Below are 15,281 nucleotides of genomic sequence, written 5' to 3'. Positions count from 1 at the left end.
ATAGGCCTCAAGAAATGCTTGGGGGGCCAGCACTGTGGCATGGCAGGTAAAGCTACCACCCACAGGGACAGATCCCATATGGGTAATGGTTTGAGTCCCAGCTGCTCCACTTCTGATCCAGCTCCCTGCTATGGCCTGGGAAAGCAGCAGAAGATGGCCCAAGTGCTTGGGCTCCTGCACCCATGTGGGAGACCCAGAAGAAGCTCCTGGCTCTTGGATTTGGATCGGTCCAGCTCCAGCCATTGTGGCCATTTGGGGAGTGAACTAGTGGATGGAAGACACCTCTCTCTCTCTCTATCTCTCTCTGACTCTGCCTCTCTGAAATTCTGCCTTTCAAATAAATAAATAAATCTTAAAAGAAAGAAAGAAACGCTTGGTGCGGGGGTACGCATTGTGGCACTGTGGGTTAAGCCACCACTTGGTTAAGCCACATCCCTAGTTTGAGCAATTTAGATCCAGCTCCTTGCTAATGAGCCTAGGAGGCAGCAGAAGAGGGCCCGAGTGCTTGAATTCCAGCCACGCATGTGGGAGATCCCAATGGAGTTCCTAGCACCTGGCTTTGCCCTGGCCCAGCCCCGGCTGTTGCAGGATTGAACCACCGAATGGAAGACCAATCTCTCTCTTTCCCTCTCGGTCACTCTACCTCTCAAATAAATTAATCTTTTTTTAAAAAAGATTGTATTGATTTATTTGAGAGGTAAAGTTATAGACAGTGAGAGGGAGAGACAGACAGAAAGGTCTTTCTTCTGCTGATTCATTCCCTGGCTGGGCTGATCTGAAGCCAGGAGCCAGGAGCTTCTTCCAGGTCTCCTACACGGGTGCAGGGGCCCAAGGACGTGGGCCATCTTCCACTGCTTTCCCAAGCCATGGCAGAGAGCTGGATCAGAAGTGGAGCAGCCAGGATTTGAACCAGCACCCATATGGGATGCTAGCACTGCAGGCGGTGGCCTTACCAGCTATACCATAGTACCGGCCCCGAGGACTCCCCTTTGACACAGGATTGTCAGTGTGTTGCTGACAAAGACGTGGGACACCCTGGAGGCCACTCAAAAGTGAGCAGTCAGATGTAGACCCAAGAAGGCTTGTGGGTGAGTTAATAGTTTTACCGTTTGACGGGAGGAGGCATTTCCTACCAGACTGTGGGCATGGGGGAGTCCAGCCTCAATTCTGAAAAGAACCCAGAGCAAAACCCAGTCAGTCCGACTTCCGGGGGCAGATCCCAAGAGAGGGTGCCCTGAGCACCCTGGGAGCTCCAGGCACGAGGGCCATCCCTGCAGAGCATAGAGAAACCGAAGCTCCCGGGCACCGATGCCGCCAGCGTCAACTCTGCCTGACGTCAGGGGCTGGCCTGGAGGCACAGGGAGTTGAGCCTCCATCTGCAAGGCCAGCATCCCACACCACAGTGCCAGTACTAGTCCTGGCTGTTCCGCTTCTGATCCAGCTCCCTGACAACGCTTCTGGGAAAGCAGCAGATGGTGGCCCAAATGCTTGGCCCAGCCCTGGCCATTGCAGCCATGTGGGGAGTGAACCAGCAGATGGAAGATTTCCCTCTGTCTTTGTCACTCTGCCTTTCAAATAAATAAAATAAATCTTTTTTTTTTAAATAAAAGCTCCCTGGCATATGACCCCTGACATATGACCCCGATACTAAGAAACCTTTAGACAGCTGTTACCTTTTTTTAAAGATTTATTTATTAATTTGAAAAACAGTTACAGAGAGAGATGTAGAAAACAGAGAGAGAAGGAGAGAGAGAAAGAAGGAGAGAGAGGAAGAGATTTTCCACCCGCTGGCTCACTCTCCAAATGGCCTCAATGGCCGAGGGCTGGGCCAGGTCGAAGCCAGGAGCCCAAAGCCTCTTCCATGTGGGTTGCAGGAGCCCAAGCACTTGGGTCATCTTCCACTGCCTTCCCAGGCGCATTAGCAGAGAGCTGGATCAGGAGTGGAGCAGCCGGGACAAGAACTGGCGCCCATATGGGATGCCAGCACCGCAGGCAGAGGCTTTACCCGCTCTGCCACCATACCAGCCCCTACACAACTGTTTCCAGGAATGTGCATTTGTAAGCGGGGCTGGTGAGTGTCTGGGGCGTTTGATGTGTAAGAGGCAGCTGCCCTGCGGCTGGTCGGCTGCAGCTGCACAGGCTGCACAGTCCAGACTGAAAACCAAGGCTTCATGGAGACCAAGCTGTGAGAGAGGATCAGAGACAGCAGGCAACAGCACCATATGCGTGCCGGGTGCTGTTCTACGCACTTTCTTTCTTTTCTTTCTTTTTTTTTTTTTTTTTTTTTTTTGGTGGTGGGAGGGAGAGGGTTAAATAGACTATGGTTTATAAGTTAAATAAAAGTGTTTTATTAATATTAAGTCGCCTGGATTTGATAATTCGACTGTGGCTATGTAAAAGAATACCCCCATACTTAGGGAAAACACATAGTGAAATACAGGAAGAATTAAAGGGTATAAGATTGAGAGTCTACCTGCAAATGTTCAGAAAAAATGTATGTGTGAGTGTGTGTGTGATAAAGCGTGGCAAAATGTTCTAAGTTGGTTACTCTGGGTAAAGGGTGTGGGTGTTCTCTTTCCATTCGTACAGCTTTTCTGTAAGTAAAATCCTGACACGCTACGATATAGTCCCACACAATACGTGGGCACCTTGCCTGGTGGTTAAGTCACGGTGAAGATGCCCAGGTCTCGCTTTGGGGCACTTCAGACTCCAGCCCCTGATGGCAGCTTCCTGCCAACGCAGGCCGGAGGGGCAGTGGTGATGGCTCAAGTAGTTGGGTGCCTGCTGCCCATGGGGGAGACCTGGGTTGAACGCTGGCTTTGGCCTCCCTGGCCACTGTGGGCCTCTGGGGAGTGAACTAACAATTGGGTGTGCTTTCTCTCTCTCTCTCAAATAAATATTAAAAAAACCAAACAACAACAACAAAAAGGAATCAGAGAATTTAGGTCCCTGACCCTCCATTGTGTAAAAACATAGACAAAACCAAACCCACAAAACTCCATAGAAGGTTAGGTGCCTGTATTTTATATTTTTCTGAGATTTTTTTTTATATTTATTTTCATTTTATTTGAAGGCAGACACACAGGGACAGACGGAGAGAGATAGACAGATCTTCCATCTGTTGGTTCCCTCCTTAAATGCCCACAACAGCCAGGGGCTGGGCCAGGCTGAAGCCAGCAGCCAGGAACTCAGTCCAGGGCTCCTGTGTGGGTGGCAGGAGCCCAAGTGCTTGAGCCACCATCAGCTGCCTCCCAGGAAGCTGGCATTTATTGTAGAGCCAGGATTCGAACCCAGGCTCTCCGAGTTGGCACGTGGGAGTCCCAAAAGATGTCTGAGCCATGGCACCAGATTCCCACCCTTATTTTAATAATAAAAAAAAATTTTTTTACCCAAAGGTTTGCATGAGTTATCTTTTTCTACCTGTACCAGGCTGACAATATGAAATGAGAGGCAGAGGAGAGCAATATAAGGGTACATTGTGACAAGAATTTCCTCATTTCGGGGTGAGCATTTGGTGAGCATAGCTATTAACATGCCCCTTGGGACGCCCACAGCCCTTATTTGGAGAGAGAGAGAGAGAGAGAGAGAGAGAGAGAGAGAGTGTGTGTGTGTGTATGCGCGCACACAAGTCCTGACCCCACCCTCTCCTCCTGCTTCCTGCTGAGGCACCCTGGGAGGCAGCTGATGGTGGCTCAAGCACTTGGGCTCCTGCCACCCACACAGGAGCCCTGGACTGAGTTCCTGGCTGCTGGCTTCAGCCTGGCCCAGCCCCTGGCTGTTGTGGGCATTTAAGGAGGGAACCAACAGATGGAAGATCTTTCTGTCTCTCTCTGCCTTTCAAATACAAAATAAATAAATAAAATTTTTCAAAAAGGATGAACATGAGTAATTACAAGCCAATAAAACACCCCCTGGATTATTCTTTTACAATTCTGTTTTCCCGGATGTTATCAAGGTCAGGCTACATACTTGTGGGGCGCAGTCTCCCTTTCTTAGCCAGATGTGGCCCCTCATTTTCCCTTCCTGGTCCCCCATGAATGTCCCCTGCACTTCCTACTGTGCTCTTCCCTCTGCTCACCCACAGGCTGCCCGCCAAGCCTTCCAAACCCCTTGCAAAGTAGGTTCTTTGCAAGAATGGAACCTTTGTCCCCATGCCGGGGCGGTAAGACCAAGTTAGCTCTGCCTCCAAACTCCCGCACTCACATGAACCCATCTTGGCGTCTGCTCATTTACGCAACAAGTATTTCCTGAGCACTTTCTGTGTGCCAGGCATTGTGCTGGGCGCTGGGGACACAGCCACAGGAAAGTGACTTGGTGCAGAGGCCAGATGAAGCGGCCGCAAACTTCTGAGAGCGCAAAGGTCATCCCTTGCGTGATTTCGCATCTTTCAGTGCCCAGTTTGTCTTATTTATTCCTCGCACCCTTACGTAATGTTGTGCTCCACAGAAACTCAGCCCGAAGATTTTCAGTGACTCCAAGAGAACAGTCAAAAACAGCTTCTTGGCGGAATCCTGTCCCTGAACCAAGCTTCCGTACACCTTCAGGCAGCGCAGTTCCTTTGTTTCAGGAAAAAGCATTGCGATTGATCTTGCAGATAAGCAAACCCGAAGGGACTTCTTTTTCAGAAATGAGTGATGCGACCGTGCTGGCTCCGAGGAGCTAAGGCGCCCTCCACCCCTGACCGTCTGTGGGCCTCTGCTGCTGGCTCGGTGGCCAGTGGCTCAGAGGTGGGCACAGCCCCGTAGCTCGCTTGGCAGCCCTGCCCTGCAGCAGTGTCACCAAAGGAAGATCCCCAAGCCATCCCCTTTTTATTATTATTAAAGATTTAGTTATTTAAGAGCAGAGTGACAGAGAAGAGGGAGTGTTCTCCATCTGCTGGTTCACTCCCCAAATAGTTGCAACAGCCAGGGCTGGGCTGGGCCAAAGTCAGGATGCAGCTGGGACTCCAACCTGCGCCCACACAGAATGCTGGCAGGGGCTTTATGCCGTACGCCACAGCGCCGGCCCCTTGCTGGGCCGTTCTTGCTGTACTCTTGAACTCAGGTGCCAGTCGCTAATCCCACCTGCAGTAGCACTGCCCCAAATCAAGTCCTCTGTAGGTTGGGTGTATGTGTGTGGGGCAAGGGGATGGCAGGGCTTCAAACGCTTCCCCCAATCTGCTGACTTGTTCTGAATGTCACTAACTCGTTAACAACCACTCCCCCACTCTGGACAGATAAAGAGGCCACATGGAGATGGACTTGTCCGAGGTCACAAGGCATCCCCTGCAGATGCCCGCTGTGTGCTGAGCCCTGGGGACCCATGGATTGCGTTTTGCAGGTTTTCTAGGACATCTCGTGTTTAAGTCTCCACATTGTCTCCATGAACCCAGTCCTACTTGTCAGAGTCCGTGTTCCAAGTCTCTTCTCAGAATATGCAGTGACAGGGGGCCAGCGCTGTGGTGCAGCAGGTTAACGCCCTGGCCTGAAGCGCTAGCATCCCATATGGGCGCCGGCTCTAGTCCTGGCTGCTCCACTTCCAATCCAGCTCTCTGCTATGGTCTGGGAAAGCAGTAGAACATGGCCCAAGTCCTTAGGCCCCTGCACCCACGTGGGAGACCTGAAAGAAACTCCTGGCTCCTGGCTTCAGATTGGCGCAGCTCCGGCCATTGTGGCCAACTGGGGAATGAACCAGCGGATGGAAAACCTCTCTCTCTGTCTCTACCTCTCTCTGTAACTCTGTCTTTCAAATGAATTAAATAAATCCTTAAAAAAAAAAGAAAAAAAGAAAGAAAGAAAGAAAGAGAAAAAGCACATGAGGTGACAAAGCTTCCTCCAGCCCCAGGCTCCAGGTTCTGTCCACCCCAGGTGCACTCAGGTCCGGGGGGCCTTGCTGGCTTCCGGGAGGAGGAGCGCTGGGGACAGCCCCTGACCGACCATGGCTGCCCCCGGTTGCCTGGGGCCCCGGGGCCCTGTTTGGGGCCCTCTCCAGGCCGGCCCAGGCGGCCCAGTAGGTTGGCAGGTTCACCACAGAGGACATGAGGTCACGTCTTAGTCAGCAGGGCCAGACAGGGCTGTTCTCCACCAGCCCGCCCTCCCGCCCTCAGGGCGCCGTCTGTCCCAGGCTCACCTGTGACCCTTGGGAAGACGCTTCAGGGGCTGCGGGTGCCAGCGCCGGCCTCTGAGGAGTGGGAGGCCCCAGGCAGCCCCCTGTCGGGACCCTGGCCTCAGCTGCTCCGTGGGGGCCTACAGCTCTCTTTCTTGGAGCAGTGTGAGCCTCATCCCCACGCCATAGGCTCGCTGCTGGCCAACACTGCGCCTGTGGCTTCACAGCGGGCCCCACGGGAGCGCAAGTGCACTGGCCGGCCAGCGGGCCTGGGAGGTGGTCTGTGCTCCCAGTCCCCTGGGGAGCAAGCAAGCTCGTCCCCCCTCCAGGCCCCCAAGGCCCCCACACCTCTGCTCTGAAGCAACAGGGGCTTCTCACTTTCGGATAAACTATTCTCCGCCTCTCTGACTTTAGGGCACTTTGTTGTGAAATGCAGCACCTGCTTCCTCCTTTTGCTCTGGAAACCCCTCTCCTTCGGGGCTGAGCCCCCCTGAGCAGACCTGGGGCTGCAGGGAGAGGCTGGTGGGGGCAGGGGAGGAGGCAGCTGCTGCCCTGGCTGCTGGCCGCCTCTTGCTTTCGTATCGGATGCACAGAAGTCATTATCCGGGCTCTGGGGCTCTCACCCCAGGATGGAATCTGGGCTCCCGGGCTGTTTGTCAGGCCCTGGCCAGGCTTTTGCTCCATTTCGGGGCCTGACTGTAGACCTAAAGTGCGTCCACCTCGCTTTCTGAGGGGAGACCAGGCAGGAGGTGCTGGCACGGGCCTGGCTCGGCAGGCAGCCTGCTGGACCGGCTCCAGGAAGGTGACTCAGGTAGGCTGTGCTGGACAAACAAGCCCAGATTCTCAGCCCAGCGGGTGAGGCCTGCCATGAGCTCTCACAGCACCGCTGCCTCCCCGGGGTTTCCATTTCGGTGCCCATGGGGTTTCCTGATGCTTCTGTACTGGCCTTGGGGCTGCACCACCAGCACCTGCGCTGTCTAAGGGTGGTGTGAGGACGCTGGGTTGAACACGCTCTACCTGGAGCAAGGACAGTCCAATGAGGAAATTCCTAGCTGCCTCTTTTTCCTGACCCCCTCCCCAGGGGCCGACGCTGTGGCCTAGCAGGTAAAGCCGCCGCCTGCACTGTCGGCATCCCACGTGGACACTGGTTCAAGTCCCGGCTGCTCCACTTCTGATCCCGCTCTCTGCTATCCCATACAGGATGGGGCGGGTGTTTTGCACAGTGGCTAAGTCACCACTTAGGCCACCCACATGCCATGGCTGAGTGTATGGTTTGAGTCGCTGCTACTCTGCTTCTGTTTCAGCTTCCCTGCCACTGTACACCCTGGGAGGAGGCAGATGATGGCTCAAATGCTTGGCTCACCCCATGGGAGACCTGGATGGAGTTCCTTGCTTCTGACTTCAGCCTGGCCTATCCCCAACTGTTGTGGGCACCTGGGGAGTGAACTAGAGAATAAAAGTTTGTGCGCTCTCTCTCTCTGGCTTTCAAATATAATGAAAATAAATAATCAAAATAAAACAAAAATGACCAGCTAACACTGGGCATTCACCATGTATAGGCACTGGTTTAAGATTAAAATATATATATATTTATATATTTTATATATATATTTGAAAGGCAGAGTTACTGAGCGGGGAGAGGTAAAGGCAGAGAGAGGAAATCTTTCATCCGCTGGTTCACTCCTCAAGTAGCCACAATGGCCTGGTTTGGGCCAGGCAGAAGCCAGGAGCCAGGAGCTTCATCTGGGTCTCCCACGTGGGTGCAAGGGACCAAGCACTTGGGCCATCTTCCACTGCTTTAGCAGGAAGCTGGATTGGAAGTGAAGCAGTTGGGAATCAAACCGGCGCCCGTATGGCCCGTATGGGATGCCAGCATCACACCGCCAGTCCCACGGGCACTGTTCTAAGCGCCTCACACATCCCATTTAATTCTCAAAACAGCCCCACGACTAGTATTGTTCTCACCAGACAGAGGAAGGCTCGGAGGAGCTGGCTCAGAAGCACACAGCCAGGGAGCAGGGAGTTGAGATTTGAACCCAGACCCTGGATGTGGCCCACCTTGCTGCCTCCTGCCAGCTGCTGACCCCGGAGCCAGTGTTCTCAGCCTGCACAGGGACTGCCTCTCTGGTGCTCCACCAAGGGGACCACAGTGCAGCAAGGGGACCAAGCGGGGGCCCCAGGGTTCCAGACCTGGCTCAGCCTCCACCCACCATGATTGTGGCTATCACCTCCCACGGTAGCACTGCAGAGGGCGGTGGACTTATGCCATGTGGCCTGTGGCTGTCCCAGCCATTGCCACTGTCCCTCTTCCTCTGTGCTGACCTGTTGGCGCTGTGTGGCCCCTGTCTTGGTCCAGGGCAGCTCCCTGCACGTGGAGGAGGGCAGTGACCAACTCGTGACCGGCTGTCGCTGACTAATGGAGCCAAGCTGCTTCCCCACTCCACGCCTCGGTTTCCCCACTCGGTGCAGTGGCGACAGTGACCTCTTTATGCTCGGTGCTACCACGAGTCAGGGTTAATTAGCATGAGTCACAGGCTCTGGAATCCTCACCAGCAAAGGGCCATCTGCCGGCTCTGCCGCGGCTGGGATGACGCACGGCTCTGGCTCGTGCCCCTGTGAACACATCCCCAAGCTGCCTCACTGCTTGCTTAGCTTTGTGGGCCGGCCGTGGGGTGAGCCGGCTGCCACTCAGAGCTTTCTGTGTGCACCAGGACAGCTGCTGCCAATGGCTGGCGTGGCACTGCAGAAAACACCCTTGCTACTTGTGTCTCTATGCCTCACCCTGACCTTAAATTCAGGGAGATTTATTAATTCTTGCCTCCAGCCCCTCAAGGAGTACCCATGGGCTCCCTAAGGGCCATGTGTCAGTGCTTCCCATCTCTATTTCTGTCCCTGCCTTAGACTGAGGGGAAGCAGGCGGCTGTAGGTTGGGTTAGGAGAGAAGAAATGTAACAAATAAGGACAAAGAATGATACTGGCCGAGAATAATCCATTTGAAAAAAAAAGTCCTCCAAAGCCCACCGCGTGGTTCCGCCCAGGCTGCTATTAAAGGGACTCATGGAACACTGGGGACATCTCGTGGCTCTGATGGGTACTGCAGGCACTGCAGAGACCACACTGAGTCCCTTGCGTGTCAAGCAGGTTAACCCAGCTCTTGGAGACCTGGGAGACAGAGTCGCGATCCTTAAAGAGTGGAGATTTTCTAGTCACTTACTGTCCAAGAAGTCACATCTCCTCTGACATCTAGGTCTACTGAAGAAAGTCTCACTTCTGCTTTCACATTCATTTCCCCTGCCTGTTAGAGAAGAAGCGACTTAGCTCCGGCAAGACCAGGAAGCCGGTGACTGGGCTGGAGGCTTTCCGAGCGGCATTAAGTGCCCCAGAAGGGAGACGAAGGATGCAGGATGCTGCCGAGCCTCGAGCAACTCCAGGGTAGGCTTTGTGCTCTCTGTGAAAGACTGGTGGCAGAAGTGGCCATGTCTTTGTTTCCTTTAACTGTGAACAAGGGTGCATCAACTTAAGCCGCCACTTGCGGGACTGGCATTCCATGCTGGAGCGCTGCTTCGTGTCCTGGGGCTGCTCTGCTCTGGGTCCAGCTCCCCTGGATGCACTGGGGAAAGCAGCGGAAGATGACCCAAGTGCTTAGTAGGGCCCCTGCACCCGTGTGGGAGACCCCGGTGAAGTTCCTGGCTCCTGGCGTCAGCCTGGCTCAGCCATTGTGGTCATGTGGGGAGTGAACCAGTGGGTGGAAAATCACTGTCACTCTTTCAAATAAACAATTTTTTTTTTTAAACCCACATAACAGGGTCTGTCGCGTGGCTGTTCGGAAGCGCACAGCCAGCTGCGTTAGCTGTGCACACGTTTACTGCGCAGCAGGTCTCCAGTCGTTTTCACCTGCTCCTCCCCATCCCCCTGCCCCAGCCCCTGGTAACCACACTCTGCTGTTCTAGGAGTCTGACCACTTTAGATCCTTCACGGAAGAAGAATCAGAGATCTTCGAGGACCGGCTGACATCCTCCAGGTGCACCCCCCGCTGCAGGGTGGGGGCAGGACCCCTTCATTTAAAGATGGAATACTCTGCCATCGTATGTGCAAACCACACGCTCCTCCATCTGTCCCTGGACACCCGGGCTGCCTCCCCATCTTTGCTATATGCCGCAAGGAACATGGGCGTGCTGCCGTTTCTTCTTTGACATCTGCGAAGACTCAGGGCAGAACGAGTTAACTGGGGGTGGGCACTGTGGCACAGCAGGTCAGGGCACCACGCGAGATGCCCCCATCCCGTACCAGAGTGCTGGTCCAAGGTTACTCCACTTCCCTGCTAGTGCGTCCTGGGAGGCTGCAGATGGCGGCCCAACTCCTCGGGCCCCTGCCACCACGGGGGAGGGATCAGGCTGGGATGTTGGGCACTTGGCAAACCCTGGCTTTAGTAGCCATCTGGGGAGAGAAACGGCAGATGGAAGATTGCTCTTTCTGTCTTTCAAGTGCATGAAAATAAAATTTTTAAAAATTTACAAAAGAAGAGAATGGCTGGCTGGGTTCCACGCTGGAGCACAGGTGGACGAAGGTGACTTGGAAGGAAGGAGGGCAGAGCTCTGATTGTCGCACACGGTTGAGGAACGGGAACTTTCCCGCTCAGTCTGTGAACTGTGGAAAACACCTGCCATCCAGCATGAGCTACTTAGCTACAAAGAATACTGCTCAATTGTGCATAGATAAAGCATTTACCAAGACTAGGCAGTGGGGCTGGTGTTGTGTGTAGCAGGATAAGAGCTGTCTGTGGCCAGCATTCCACATGAGCGCTGGTTCAAACCCTGGCTGCTCCACTTCTGATTCAGCTCCCTACTAATGTGCCTGGGAAAGCAGTGGAAGGTGATCGAAGGGCTTGGGCTCCTGCACCCATGTGGGAGACCTGGATGGAGTTCCAGGGTTCTTGGCTTTGGCCTGGGCCAGCCCTGGCAACCATTTAGGGATTGAACCAGCAGATGGAAGATCTTTCTTTCTCTGCCTCTAACTCTGCCTTTCAAATAAATAACAACAAATATATGTATTTTTTTGACAGGCAGAGTTAGACAGTGAGAGAGACAGAGAGAAAAGTCTGCCTTCCGTTGGTTCACCCCCCCAGTGGCTGCTATAGCTGGCCCACTGTGCCGATCCAAAGCCAGGTGCTTCTCCTGGTCTCCCATGTGGGTGCAGGGCCCAAGCTCCTGGGCCATCCTCCACTGTACTCCTGGGCCACAGCAGAGAGCTGGCCTGGAAGAGGGGCAACTGGGACAGAATCTGGCGCCCTGACCAGGACTAGAACCCAGTGTGCCGGCGCTGCAAGGCGGAGGATTAGCCTATTGAGCCGCGGTGCCAGCCCCAAGGTCTTGGGCCACCACCTGCCATCTTCCAGGGTGTACCTTAACAGGAGGCTGGAATTGGAAGTAGGGCTGGGACTTGATACAGGATGTGGGTGTCCCAAGCAGCATCTTAACCACTATGTCAAACATTTGCCCCTATACTTTCAATATTGTGTTTATATAGTGCCCCAAAGAAGACCCACCAAAGGTGTTCACTGGAGGACTTAAGTTGGTTCACAAATTTTCCTTAGAGAATCAGGTTCTGGGTGGAGATGAATGATATTGTAGGGAAGAACTCTGCACAGATTATTCCAACACACCAGGCTGGAAGACTGGTGTGTTGACCTTTTTTTTTTTTTTTTTAAATTTTATTTTTATTTATTTATTTATTTTTGACAGGCAGAGTGGACAGTGAGAGAGAGAGACAGAAAGAAAGGTCTTTCTTTTCCGTTGGTTCACCCCACAGTGGCCGCTGTGGCAGGCAGGCTGTGGCCGGCACACCGCGCTGATCCGAAGCCAGGAGCCAGGTGCTTCCTCCTGGTCTCCCATGCGGGTGCAGGGCCCAAGCACTTGGGCCATCCTCCACTGCACTCCCGGGCCACAGCAGAGAGCTGGACTGGAAGAGGGGCAACCGGGACAGAATCCGGCACCCCGACCGGGACTAGAACCCGGAGTACCAGCGCCGCAGGTGGAGGATCAGCCTAGTGAGCTGCTGCACTGGCCAATAACAACAAATCTTTAAACAAACAAAAAACTCGGCAATAGATTACTGGCAACTTTCAAGCTAAAATCTTATGGCTCCATCTTAACATCATTATATATTGCTATTACTTTTTTTTCTCGTTTCTCATATACCTTGTATTCAAGGAGTAAAAAAATGAGAAATAAGAAAATATACACACTTAGACACTGGGGAAGATGGGAGCATAAAGTTATCACAAATCTTTGCTAGGCCATAAACTACTGTTTTTAGGATTATAAAGATTAAGGAGGGCCGACGCCGTAGCTCAATAGGCTAACACCGGGTTCTAGTCCCGGTCGCGGCTCACTAGGCTAATCCTGCGCCTGCGGCGCCGGCACACCGGGTTCTAGTCCCGGTCGGGTCACCGGATTCTGTCCTGGTTGCCCCTCTTCCAGGTCAGCTCTCTGCTATGGCCTGGGAAGGCAGTGGAGGATGGCCCAAGTGCTTGGGCCCTGCACCCCATGGGAGACCGGGAGAAGCACCTGGCTCCTGCCTTCGGATCAGCGCGGTGTGCCGGCTGCGCGGCCATTAGAGGGTGAACCAACGGCAAAGGAAGACCTTTCTCTCTGTCTCTCTCTCACTGTCCACTCTGCCTGTCAAAAATAAAATAAAATAAGGACACACTTTTAAAAATTCATTGCCCAAACAGCAGTGTGACAGTATAAAGAAACCCAAAGAAAAGGATATATCCCCATTTTAACATATTGCCTTTTCATTTTCTCAAATGTTCATGTTATGGTCACGGTTAAATGTTCATATATAGCACAAACGAGTTTTCACACAGCTACCTAATGATTACAAGGGTCATCTTCCTTGTTTTGCATTCTACGGGCTTACACTCTACTTAATGATTCTTAGATGCTAGTTACCACCACAAGGAGCAGTGTGTTACCCCTGGTCACGCACCACACCTCGGTCAGCAGACAGACATAATGATGTTAGGTGCACAGGCTTCGGAGACAGACATCTGAGTGTGAACCCCATGACCTTGAGCCAAGCAGCCGGCGTGTGCCTCAGCTCCTCACTTGAAACACAGGGACAGCGATGGTACTACCTCACAGGCTTGCTATGTTAAATGGAACGAACTATGCGAAGTGTGTGGTAAACAGCCTGCACTTGCAACAAGAGGCTATTTGTAGCAGCTGTAAAATCAGTCTCAGGAGTTCTGCTCACAACGCTTCCTCCCTGACAGCTTACCCACCGGGAGGAGGAATCCACTACTATTTTTACTGTGACATCACTTTAAAAGGGCTCAGAACCTGCTCTGCCACCAGGGCACCCTGTGTGCATCTCCTCTTGTGCTTCTAGCGAGGCTGGACGGACTGGTGGGAAACGGACACAGCAAATAAAAAGGATTTTCTTGTCTCTGAGATCTTGGTTACCTCGCTGGGGCAGCGAGGGCCTAGGAGGTGAACCTGAAGTTCCTTCCAGGACTAACTTTTTGTTTTTAATTTTTATTTATTTATTTGAGAGGCAGAGGTATAGGTACAGAGAGAACCAACTGCTGGTTCACTCACTCCCTGAATGGCCACAATGGCCAGAGCTGAGCTGATCCAAAGCCAGAGCTGATCCAAAGCCAGGAGTCAGGAGCTTCTTCCAGAGCAAGGAATTCTGGATCTCCCATGTGGGTGCAGGGGCCCAAGGACCTGGGCCATCTTCTACTGCTTTCCCAGGCCATAGCAGAGAGCTGGATCAGAAGAAGAGCAGCTGGGACTAGAACCGGCGCCCATATGGGATGGCTGCACTGTGGGCGGGGCCTTTACCTGCTCCTCCACAGCGCCAGACCCCAGGCCTAACATTTGATATTCTTACTTCCATCTCTTTGAGAGCTGTTACTATCCCACTATGAGAAATGGTCTACTTTCCTCCTTACCTGCCTACTGGGATACTGACAGGGAGCAGGTAGGAGTACCAGAAATATATTGCTAGAATGATCTGGATCTAGGGATGCTCTTCGGGTAAATAACCGGACCTCCACAGCCCACGTGGAGGCCTCTGGATGTCCCTCTGCCCTTCTCTTTCTAACTAGCTTTGGCTACACGACGCCCAGTCAGCCAGAGGCACTGTGAAGAGCGGTAACCGGCACCAGAGCTGTAGCCAAGAAGCAACGAGAGAAGGCAGTGTGGGCTAAAGATGGAACAAATGGTCTCTAATTAAAGAGCACGACGCAGCATTCGCTTCTGAGGACATGGGGCAGCTGACCCAGATAGGGCTAAATAAAGCCAAAGACATCCAGAATAGGAGCAAAGCTAAAAATAGAAGGCAAACTGGGGGGGGGGGGGGGGGGGTGCTGGCGCTTGTGTTGGCCAAGCCGCACGGCAGGTGTTTCGTTGCTAAGGTGGGACGCGTGGACGGGATTCCGAGGCTGGCCAGGAGGCAGCCACCGCTGGTCTGTGTGAATGAGGAAATGGGGACGCCCCAACGAGAAGGAAGTCTCTCAGAGCTGCTGACCTTAAAGAGCCGGGAGAAGACTCACTGCTGGTTAGTGCCCACGAGTGGCTGCAAGACGATCCTTTCTCCGTGAGGCTCAGAGCTCACCACTGCGCTGGGAAAGGAAAACCAGAAAATCCCAGGGCTTGAAAGACGTCCCCAGCTGTACTGTCATGGAAAGACCAGAGGGCTGGGAGGGGTGGATCTGAATGCAGCTCTACCACATTCCTGCTATCTGACGAAGCCGGTCGGTGTTTTGGCACAGGGAACCTGCCAGTTTGAGTCTTAGCTGCTCTGCTTCTGATCCAGCTTCCTGTTGATCAGCCTGGGAAAGAAGCACAAGATGGGCCAAGTACTTGGGCCCCTGCTACCCACGTGTAAGACTAGGATGGAGGTCCTGGGTCTTGGCTTTGGCCTGGCCCAGACCTGGCTGTTGTAGCCATCTGGGGGGATTCAACCAGTGGATGGAAGACTGATCTCTCTCTGCCTTTCAAATAAACAAACATGTTTTCAAACACCTCTGAGCTTCAGTCTTTGTGTAGGTAAATTAAAGCCTACCTGGGGACATAATGAAAATCACCTTATCTTTGGTTTGAGCAATATTTTACCTCTATGACTGTAGCCAAGTGGAGACCTAGAGTCTGACCTTGGTGCCTGTCCCACTGATGTTCTCGCCGGCTCAG

The sequence above is a fragment of the Lepus europaeus genome, chromosome 1 (assembly GCF_033115175.1).
Source record: "Lepus europaeus isolate LE1 chromosome 1, mLepTim1.pri, whole genome shotgun sequence".
In the NCBI taxonomy this organism is placed as follows: domain Eukaryota; kingdom Metazoa; phylum Chordata; class Mammalia; order Lagomorpha; family Leporidae; genus Lepus; species Lepus europaeus.
The sequence above is the reverse complement of the archived record's forward strand: the minus strand, read 5'-3'. Positions refer to the sequence as shown.